The following is a 12,182-nucleotide window of genomic DNA, read 5'->3' on the forward strand; positions in this document are numbered from 1 at the left end:
TTCGAAGATAAGTGAGAATCACAGGAAGACATAACTCCATACTACTTCACACTTATGCATTTGACTTATTGAGTATTTAAGAACTTGAATAGCAATCTTAGTGACAGTTGATTTTCGTAAAGCCTTAGGGATTGCTGACTACGGAGGTGATTTAAAAAGCTAAAAAAACTAGGAGCTTGAGTGACAGTTGTCAAATAAAGTCACAGGGAAAGAATCAAATTTTTCGGCATAATCACCAACTTCTTATCTGTCCAGTCAATCCTTATGAAGTATGAAAAGTATGCACGAGAATGTTTCGTCTTCCTCTTGCACAGCCTATAGCGAAATAGTATTTTACATGACTAGGGATAAAAAGATGAAAAGTAGAGTTTTCGTGTGAATTTTGTTGATCCGAGGCGAAGCCGAGGTCAATAAACACACGAAAACGAGACTTTTCACTTTTATCCCGAGTTATGTAATGGATTTTACATGCTGAGGGCGTCGAAAAACATGCTTCAAACATGAAAAGTACGGTTTTCGACGCATGTAGCATGTAATACATATGACAGTAAAGTAGCCCAAAACGATAAAGTCAAACAACTTGACATTGAAGTAGAGAAAGTCTAGATAGGGTACGGTGTCAATGATTTTTCTTAGTTGAAATCTAACTGAAAACATTAAATACCAACGCAACACCTTCAACGGGCTTTTTTGGCCTAACTGACTCAAACCTAACTGAATGAGATATTTCTAACGAACTACAGAGCAGATATTGGGCGTTAATTATATCTCCGCCTTTAGACTCAGATATTACGTACACAGAATTCATCGCATACGGGGGGCGTCTTATATGTCATTCTTCTGTGTACACCTATGACCCAAATTATGGAGCTTGGGTGCGTCATTGTGACTTTATGAATGGCCTCTTACCTCTGAGCCAACATTAAAGAGTGTAGAGAGGAATGGAAATAGTTTCATCTTCTTACATTTTTCTGTGGATTTTTCAGCAAAGACTCCATTTCCCGACCACCAAAAACGTTTTTTTAAAAAAATGCTTGGTGTTTAGGATACCAGCATTTTATTTCCATGCCCTCTTCTACTTTTAGAATCAGTTTAGTATAGTTAAAATGTAACTTCTCATAAACGGTAACTGGTACTCAACATTACGATTAAATCTGCTTCTTCTTTTGTTCCAAATATCGGTTAGTGTTCATACCGAATCTTGGACTTCTTTAATTTCACCAAACGTTATGCTATATAAGAGAACTATAGCCGAGGTTCATCCCTTATTTATTTTCGTCGTCGCGTTGTAATCGATAACATATGACTAGCCATTTCTAAAAGGTTTGTATTACACATTAAAACCAATTTTGAGCTTGTCATAAGTAATCCCAACAATAATATTATCGTCTGGCTGTACACATGTGCTCTCACAAATTGCTGACAATTGGAACGATTTGGGAATATTCCGTTCGATAGAGTGCATCTTTGCGCGTACTCATTTTTCTGTTAGCAACTTCGATTCGTTTTTATATTTATATTTTCAATGAACGAGCGGCACTTCTTTGATTTATTTCATTTTCACACATCCGATAAATTAATTCACTTTCATAATCTTAATTAATCTTGCATATTAAAAGTTGTTTAACTGAAAAATAATTATCGCCCGGATAATAATAGAAAACTCCATTTACAATCGAGCACATTCATCTCAAAACTGCGCATATGTAATAAATTAAAAATCAGACACTCGAAACTCTTTCTCAACTTATCGCATCAATAATTGAACACTTCATTAAACAGTACTATACTACGAAGAGCATATAAACAGCTACAATGTAAAAAGAAAAATATTAAATAAAAGAATATAATTTTAAGAAACTGGTTTGCATTAAGCATCATAAACGTATTAGGTGGTTATATCATATTTGTACCGGTATATAAATATATACATTTTATGTACAATGTTTGTTGTTGTTATTTTTCACTAACCGAGAGGAGAAAAATGAACATTTCGTGTACTCACTGCAAAATATGTATCTATCATTTCTGGTTCCCGCGATCTTCAAGTCAAAGATGATGTATAAATCTACCTTTGTGTATACATCTGATAAGATGAAAGTTCTGCTATTTGTAATGCTTATTGATTAATGTTTCTGTTACCGAATGAATGAATCACAGTCGTAAATAGTTTTATGTCATAATTCGACAAACTCATTTTTCATTTGTGTTACGTTTTCCTACTGCAAGAATGTAACAGTAATTGATGGGCAGGAAGAATAGTTTAGCAGACAATACTTTCCAACAAAGGTACTTTGTTCAATGTTATTGATTTATTGAATGAACTTCCTTAGACTTCTATCGTTCAACGACGATGGGAACGTTTACCAAACAAACGATGTTCATTTACAAATTGAAGTCGCTTAAAATTTATTTATTAAATAGACCGCTGAGAACAATTTAACTCTTGCCGCCTTGAAATATTCCCCGTTCTATTTGTGTGTACATAACACTCTTTGCTTTACATCATGACAACATGACTGTGCTTCTTGGTAAATAAAAACAATTTCTGTCCTCATTTTCATTTCTAAAATTTCACCACTCCTTGGCATGACATACACCATGCTACTGATTTTGATATAATTAAAGTGGTGTCGAGCGTGCTCAAACAATAAGCGCTTTTCCATTTATTTTCCAACATTGAATACGCCCGCGTTATTAGAAATATGACTTATTTTAATGTGCTGAAGAAGCGCATGCATTAAAGATGCTAATCATTGCACATATTCAATTGAAAATTAGTTTGAAATGGGGACTGAAAATTTGCAGTGTGTCTGTGGTACATCTGCATATTACGATGACATGAATAATAATGGAGTCGATCCACTTAAGTACTGCAACTTGAAGCATACTTTCGTGAAGGAAGTTGGTAGTTTTACTTATTCATTGTAGAAATGTGGGGACATGTACTGAATTTTACTGTCTACCCAGGGCCTAGTTTAAGGAATTTTAATTTTCAATAGCTCTGAAATCTGTGCAATGTCTACCAGATTAATTCCGATTTGAAAAATGTCCAGTTGTTTCGATGCATCTTTTAAGTATAGCTTGAAGTTGCCTCCAATTTGCTCTAGTAGATATTATTATAGACATCAAGAACCCTGTCTTTTTAAATTATAAGTATTGCATCTCATCGTACGATTAGTACGTCAATTAATTTTGAAGACACGTCGATTGCTCATGTAGCTACATGCAAATTTATGGCTCATTCAATTGGTGTCTGTATCTGATGTACACACCAAATTTTTAAAGCTTAATCTACCGTCTATTTCTTTAATGCGTACACATTGCTGATTCTACTTTAACGAATGGTCTCTTACACAAAAAATGTATTAAATTGGTCGCTTCCAATAATGATTTATATTCCCACGACAATGAATTTTCATTCATGCTTCATAAGCTAGGTAATGAGAAATTTCTAAAATTAAACAAAATGCGATGCTCTGTGTACTACAAGTTTGCTATATTGAGTTCGTTTTTTTTCTCTTAATTTTATTTACTCACAATTTTTAGATTTAACAATGACCATTATTCAAAAGACTTTTTTTCCCTCTTCTTCGATCACTTTTCAATGAATTTTTTTTTATATTTTCATTTATATTAACACACTTTAGTCATGTGTTCCCCCGCCATTCAGGCAACGGCCATAAATATTATTTGCATGTAGTTTTCTTGTCAGAACATTACTAAAATTGCTGTTTAATGATATTTGATATTTCTAATTTGGAAATGTAACACAATTATATACAGACGCTAATGGAAACATCATCCAAATAAAAAAAATGATTCAAATGCACACAAAAAACATTTAATTATTGTGCTTTAAAATGATTTTACATTTAGCAAAGATTTTGTTAAACAAAAACGTCACGACCGGAACATTCGTGACTGGCAGAATAAAAAGTCCATTATTGCTGGCAAATCTTTGAGGAGTAGAAAAAGTATTTCAAATGTGTAACAATTACAAAAAATGTTTCTTTCAATCTAACAGACCGGATCTAACATCGCTATTTTGATGTATTTCTAAATGGATTATGGTCAAACCGAACCAAATATAGTCTGATGCTCATTGAACATTGCTCAATTGCTATAAATTTAGACTTAACTCTGATTCATCCGTTTCGTATAATTATAAATTATCGAAAATTATCTTTGCTTGATTTGTCCACTTGGTTGATTTATGATTCTCTTGTCGGATTATACCCAGTGCATGTCTTATTCATTTGAACGAATAAATCGTTTTATAGTTCAGCCTCTAAACTTGAGTGATAAAGGCATAATGACTATGCCCAGAAACACGAACATAAAGATGAATCCATCATCCATCATAAGTAATTGAGTTAAACCGAAATTTATGCATAATTTGGAAACTACCTCATTATGCGCATACTATAACCCTTTCCGCTAATAAAACGGCTGTAGTGGGATATTTTGTCTCGTCGTTTATTATCTATTCATGTCACAAAATTCGGTAAAATACATAACTCCAGGCCACGTATAAACTAGTGGCGGAAGTGATGTGAATGCTTAAAATCGAAAAATGTTTAACTTTGCTTTCAAAATTTATCGGATCGGTCGATGCCAAACGGGAATCGGTTTTCTACGAAAACTATCATATTTCATAATTCTTTTTTTTTCGTGCATATAAAACCAATGCCAAAATCATTTTAAAAAGTTTAAACCCACTTGATGGCCGATTCGTCGTTCGGTATACTTAATGTTTATTTGTGGCATATCCTTTTATGGTTTCTAAATATTATGCGATGTGTTCAATATCTTCTTTATTTAAATATGATTATTTGACATGCATGCATACGTACGTCCATATACAATAATTATCTAGTGAATGGCAACGTACCGGATAAATTAACAATATGGTCTTAATGTCAATATTTATATAAGTGGCTTCTTACAAAATTCTATTGTTTTATCTATGTCTCGGTTTTTTGATGTTATAAAATACAAGTTGAAATAAATATGACACGTTTTAGCATACCATTTACGGTTCTACCAACAATAATTTGTTAGTTCAAGCTTTCGTAGAAGCAGCAGAACATTATTTATTTATCATAAATGAAAATTGTAATTAATGATTAGATTAGTAGTGGCATCAGTCTACTAATCCAAACAATATGTTCCCCTGCCAGTTTATTTTCTGTTACTTCAATTATATAAGCATTTCAGCACCGTTTGGCGTTACATAATAAACACAAACACACGACTTATCCGAATTGTCGGCAATAGCTAATATTTCAATTTAATGAATATGAAAAACGGGTCACTAGCCTTTCCCCACATGTTTCTAATGTACACACATTATATATTATTGGTTTGCTAGTGATATGATTGATGATTTAAAACAGGAATTACTTTAACATGATGTTGTTGACATGAGTGTTGACATTAAAACCAAAATCACAGCACTCGTTCAGAGTTCAATCAATAAAATTTAAAATCTTTCAGATGAAACAAAAACCGCTGTTCATTACTCTTCGTAAGTGGACTGTGTACAAAGGGGAGAGCGGCGGAATTACGATCACTTAAGAAACGAATAAAATAAAATAGTAAAAGTTATATATTTTAATCAATTACTATTTTGCCGTCAAGAGTTGCAGCTATGTTACTAATTTCAACTAATATTAACAATGATAAAACCGTGTAAAATTAATTATAGTTAATTTCAAGTACTCCTGTTCTGATCGAAATTGCCCAGTCAGCGGGGGTAATTACGAACGAGGTTTTTGGTAGAATTAGCTGCACAATTTGAACTTAAAACTTTGTTTGTTTTGCTCACATTGTTAATGCATTGTATTAAAAAAGACTTTGAAGCCCCATATCTATGTCGGGCTTCCAGTAAAAATCATCCAGTGACTGGAAAAACTATTTCAAATAAGACTAAAGGCGAGAAACCACCTTCTCTACTCGAGGTAAAACGCGAAAATGAGTTGTTTGGACTCGACTTACGTTGTTATTGATTTATTTGGCATTAAAATTGATGAAGTAGTAGATTTAGTACGCGAATTATTTTACGCGAATATCACCAAAAATATTGTTACCGTGTTTTTGTAGTCTAAAAATTGTTTTGAGAAAAAATTCGGTTTTACTTGCAGCTTCTATTTCGAAAAAAATAGAAAATTTGAGTGTTTTTGCTTGGTTAAATGATGGTTTGTTGAAGTAGTTTGACAGACTTCATTTGAGGAGAGTCAAGGGCTCCAGAAAGATGAAGACATGATTCTGTAAGTTTTACATTTTTAATGAAATTCAGAAGAATAAAAGTACAATTAAATCATACAAAAGCTTCAAATGAGATAATTCTCACAATTAAAATGAATTTAATTCGTACAATCACTGCAAGTTTCGTCAACAATACTCTGCTGTGAAGAGCAGCCAATGTGAACACAGTTGCTGCAGTGTAATTCGGCTTGATACATTTCACCGCACAAAAAACATAGTCCATCGAGCAGATCGTTCAAGTGGAAAGTCTCGTCTGCAGCCTTCTTTATTTTGGTATTTTTGCGACTCAACCCGAGTAAAAAAAAAAGTGAAAGTGAGACCCCTTTTGAGACCGTTTTTTTTGTATGGAGGTGAGATGTCTCTTTTCGACCGTTTGAGACTGGTTTCGTCTCATATACTGATGAATTGATGATGATGATGATTGCGAAACCGATGAGAAGTCTCGTTTTAAATCATTTAATAGACTGTATGAGACGGAGCGAGTGGTCTCTTTTTACATAGTTTACGAGACCAACTGAGTGGTCTCTTCTTCTGTATTTTGCGAGAACGACCGAGTGGTCTCTTCTTCTGTATTTTACAAGACCGACTGAGTGGTCTCATCTTCTGTATTTTACGAGACTGACCGAGTGGTCTCTTTTTTAAATAATTTGCGAGACCGACTGAGTGGTCTCTTCTTCTGTATTTTGCGAGACCGACTGAGTGGTCTCTTCTTCTGTATTTGCGAGACTGACCGAGTGGTCTCTTTTTTAAATAGTTTGCGAGACCGACTGAGTGGTCTCTTCTTCTGTATTTTGCGAGACCGACCGAGTGGTCTCTCTTCTGTATTTTACGAGACTGACCGAGTGGTCTCTTTTTTAAATAATTTGCGAGACCGACTGAGTGGTCTCTTTTCAAAAATATTTATGAGACCGACTGAGGGGTCTCTCTTTTAGATTATCAAAATATTTTTGAGACTCCTTGAGAAGTCTCTTTTGAGTTTCTTTTTCGAGATCTTTTTGAGGCCATCTGAGAACTCTCACTTTCTTTTCGATATTTTCTGAGATTCTTTGAGAAGTCTCTTTGTAGTTTTTTTTCGATATCCTTTTGAGGCCATCTGAGAACTCTCACTTTCTTTTTGACATCTTCTAATGACCATCTGAGAACTCTCATTTCTGTTTTCCAAGTGTGAGATATTTCATTGTCTTTAAGCTGTTAGTTTGTTCCTGCATTCACAGATGGCACAGTTTTTCATTTTTTCTTATAATTCGCTGAAATGATAGAAGTTTGAGTATTATTTGATTATTTTTTTACCTTTTTTTTTTATTTCGTGATGTATTTTCCGGTCACCACTCCAAGTACTAACCACGACGAATGATGCTTAACTTTGGGATTCGACTGCCAGCCACCTTACGCGTGTTGCTAAATTGGATATATCTACGTGTAGGTCTTATTTCGAACCGTTGTTACAAAAACTTTGAGACCGAACGAGTGGTCTTTCTTGGATTATTTTTCGTTGGATTTTACGAGACTGGCCGAGTGGTCTCGTTTTGAATATTTTACGAGAATGTAAGAGACCGACCGAGTGGTCTTTCTTGGAATATTTTTCGTTGGACTTTACGAGACTGGCCGAGTGGTCTCGTTTTGAATATTTTACGAGAATGTAAGAGACCGACCGAGTGGTCTTTCTTGGATTATTTTTCGTTGGACTTTACGAGACTGACCGAGTGGTCTCGTTTTGAATATTTTACAAGAATGTAAGAGACCGACTGAGTGGTCTTTCTTGGATTATTTTTCGTTGGACTTTACGAGACTGACCGAGTGGTCTCGTTTTGAATATTTTACGAGAATGTAAGAGACCAACTGAGTGGTCTTTCTTGGATTATTTTTCGTTGGACTTTACGAGACTGGCCGAGTGGTCTCGTTTTGAATATTTTAGGAGAATGTAAGAGACCGACCGAGTGGTCTTTCTTGGATTATTTTTCGTTGGACTTTACGAGACTGGCCGAGTGGTCTCGTTGTAAGAAAATATTTCTTTTAGATGATGAGACCAACTGAGAGGTTTCAGAAAAATGTTTTTTTGGACTTTAGATACCGTGAGAGAAGTCTCATTGCAAGAAAATATTTTTTTAGATGATGAGACCAACTGAGAGGTCTCATTTCAGAAAAATGTTTTTTTGGACTTTAGATACCGTACGAGAAGTCTCAATGCAAGAAAATATATTTTGTAAATGATGAGACCAACTGAGAGGTCTCATTCCAGAAAAATGTTACTAAACCGTGAGAGAAGTCTCATTGCAAGAAAATATTTTTTTAGATGATGAGACCAACTGAGAGGTCTCATTTCAGAAAAATGTTTTTTTGGACTTTAGATACCGTACGAGAAGTCTCAATGCAAGAAAATATATTTTGTAAATGATGAGACCAACTGAGAGGTCTCATTCCAGAAAAATGTTTTTTTTGGACTTTAGATACCGTGAGAGAAGTCTCATTGCAAGACGAGAAAAATCACCCTCTTACCCTCTTCTGGAATGAGACCTCTCAGTTGGTCTCATGATTTACAAAAAATCTTTCATTGAGACTTATCGGACGGTATCTAAAGTCCAAAAAAACATTTTTCTGAAATGAGACCTCTCAGTTGGTCTCATCATCTAAAAAAAATATTTTCTTGCAATGAGACTTCTTTCACGGTATCTAAATTCCAAAAAAACATTTTTCTGAAATGAGACCTCTCAGTTGGTCTCATGATTTACAAAATATATTTTCTTGCATTGAGACTTCTCGGACGGTATCTAAAGTCCAAAAAAACATTTTTCTGAAATGAGACCTCTCAGTTGGTCTCATCATCTAAAAAAATATTTTCTTACAACGAGACCACTCGGACAGTCTCGTAAAGTCCAACGAAAAATAATCCAAGAAAGACCACTCGGTCGATCTCTTACATTCTCCTAAAATATTCAAAACGAGACCACTCGGTCAGTCTCGTAAAGTCCAACGAAAAATATTCCAAGAAAGACCACTCGGTCGGTCTCTGACATTCTCGTAAAGTATTCAAAACGAGACCACTCGGGCAGTCTCGTAAAGTCCAACGAAAAATATTCCAAGAAAGACCACTCGGTCGGTCTCTAACATTCTCCTAAAATATTCAAAAAGAGACCACTCGGCCAGTCTCGTAAAATCCAACAAAAAATAATCCAAGAAAGACTACTCGGTCGGTCTCTTACATTCTCCTAAAATATTCAAAACGAGACCACTCGGTCAGTCTCGTAAAGTCCAACGAAAAATATTCCAAGAAAGACCACTCGGTCGGTCTCTGACATTCTCGTAAAGTATTCAAAACGAGAACACTCGGGCAGTCTCGTAAAGTCCAACGAAAAATATTCCAAGAAAGACCACTCGGTCGGTCTCTAACATTCTCCTAAAATATTCAAAAAGAGACCACTCGGCCAGTCTCGTAAAATCCAACAAAAAATAATCCAAGAAAGACTACTCGGTCGGTCTCTTACATTCTCGTAAAATATTCAAAACGAGACCACTCGGCCAGTCTCGTAAAGTCCAACGAAAAATAATCCAAGAAAGACCACTCGGTCGGTCTCTAACATTCTCCTAAAATATTCAAAACGAGACCACTCGGCTAGTCTCGTAAAGTCCAACGAAAAATATTCCAAGAAAGACTACTCGGTCGGTCTCTTACATTCTCGTAAAATATTCAAAACGAGACCACTCGGGCAGTCTCGTAAAGTCCAACGAAAAATATTCCAAGAAAGAGCACTCGGTCGGTCTCTAACATTCTCCTAAAATATTCAAAAAGAGACCACTCGGCCAGTCTCGTAAAATCCAACAAAAAATAATCCAAGAAAGACTACTCGGTCGGTCTCTTACATTCTCGTAAAATATTCAAAACGAGACCACTCGGCCAGTCTCGTAAAGTCCAACGAAAAATAATCCAAGAAAGACCACTCGGTCGGTCTCTAACATTCTCCTAAAATATTCAAAACGAGACCACTCGGCTAGTCTCGTAAAGTCCAACGAAAAATATTCCAAGAAAGACTACTCGGTCGGTCTCTTACATTCTCGTAAAATATTCAAAACGAGACCACTCGGGCAGTCTCGTAAAGTCCAACGAAAAATATTCCAAGAAAGAGCACTCGGTCGGTCTCTAACATTCTCCTAAAATATTCAAAAAGAGACCACTCGGCCAGTCTCGTAAAATCCAACAAAAAATAATCCAAGAAAGACTACTCGGTCGGTCTCTTACATTCTCCTAAAATATTCAAAACGAGACCACTCGGTCAGTCTCGTAAAGTCCAACGAAAAATAATCCAAGAAAGACCACTCGGTCGATCTCTTACATTCTCCTAAAATATTCAAAACGAGACCACTCGGCTAGTCTCGTAAAGTCCAACGAAAAATATTCCAAGAAAGACTACTCGGTCGGTCTCTTACATTCTCGTAAAATATTCAAAACGAGACCACTCGGCTAGTCTCGTAAAGTCCAACGAAAAATATTCCAAGAAAGACTACTCGGTCGGTCTCTTACATTCTCGTAAAATATTCAAAACGAGACCACTCGGGCAGTCTCGTAAAGTCCAACGAAAAATATTCCAAGAAAGAGCACTCGGTCGGTCTCTAACATTCTCCTAAAATATTCAAAAAGAGACCACTCGGCCAGTCTCGTAAAATCCAACAAAAAATAATCCAAGAAAGACTACTCGGTCGGTCTCTTACATTCTCCTAAAATATTCAAAAAGAGACCACTCGGCCAGTCTCGTAAAATCCAACAAAAAATAATCCAAGAAAGACTACTCGGTCGGTCTCTTACATTCTCGTAAAATATTCAAAACGAGACCACTCGGCCAGTCTCGTAAAGTCCAACGAAAAATAATCCAAGAAAGACCACTCGGTCGGTCTCTTACATTCTCGTAAAATATTCAAAACGAGACCACTCGGGCAGTCTCGTAAAGTCCAACGAAAAATATTCCAAGAAAGAGCACTCGGTCGGTCTCTAACATTCTCCTAAAATATTCAAAACGAGACCACTCGGCTAGTCTCGTAAAGTCCAACGAAAAATATTCCAAGAAAGACTACTCGGTCGGTCTCTTACATTCTCGTAAAATATTCAAAACGAGACCACTCGGGCAGTCTCGTAAAGTCCAACGAAAAATATTCCAAGAAAGAGCACTCGGTCGGTCTCTAACATTCTCCTAAAATATTCAAAAAGAGACCACTCGGCCAGTCTCGTAAAATCCAACAAAAAATAATCCAAGAAAGACTACTCGGTCGGTCTCTTACATTCTCGTAAAATATTCAAAACGAGACCACTCGGCCAGTCTCGTAAAGTCCAACGAAAAATAATCCAAGAAAGACCACTCGGTCGGTCTCTAACATTCTCCTAAAATATTCAAAACGAGACCACTCGGCTAGTCTCGTAAAGTCCAACGAAAAATATTCCAAGAAAGACTACTCGGTCGGTCTCTTACATTCTCGTAAAATATTCAAAACGAGACCACTCGGGCAGTCTCGTAAAGTCCAACGAAAAATATTCCAAGAAAGAGCACTCGGTCGGTCTCTAACATTCTCCTAAAATATTCAAAAAGAGACCACTCGGCCAGTCTCGTAAAATCCAACAAAAAATAATCCAAGAAAGACTACTCGGTCGGTCTCTTACATTCTCCTAAAATATTCAAAACGAGACCACTCGGTCAGTCTCGTAAAGTCCAACGAAAAATATTCCAAGAAAGACCACTCGGTCGGTCTCTGACATTCTCGTAAAGTATTCAAAACGAGAACACTCGGGCAGTCTCGTAAAGTCCAACGAAAAATATTCCAAGAAAGACCACTCGGTCGGTCTCTAACATTCTCCTAAAATATTCAAAAAGAGACCACTCGGCCAGTCTCGTAAAATCCAACAAAAAATAATCCAAGAAAGACTACTC

The 12,182-nt window shown here is 36.0% G+C and overlaps 1 protein-coding gene across 1 annotated transcript in view; it reads left to right on the forward strand.

The window, feature by feature from the left end:
* Positions 1-12,182, forward strand: part of LOC119073697 — a 28,654-nt gene that overhangs the window by 942 nt on the left and 15,530 nt on the right. The window lies entirely within an intron of this gene.

This window comes from Bradysia coprophila, unplaced genomic scaffold (genome assembly GCF_014529535.1).
Source record: "Bradysia coprophila strain Holo2 unplaced genomic scaffold, BU_Bcop_v1 contig_138, whole genome shotgun sequence".
Lineage (NCBI taxonomy): Eukaryota > Metazoa > Arthropoda > Insecta > Diptera > Sciaridae > Bradysia > Bradysia coprophila.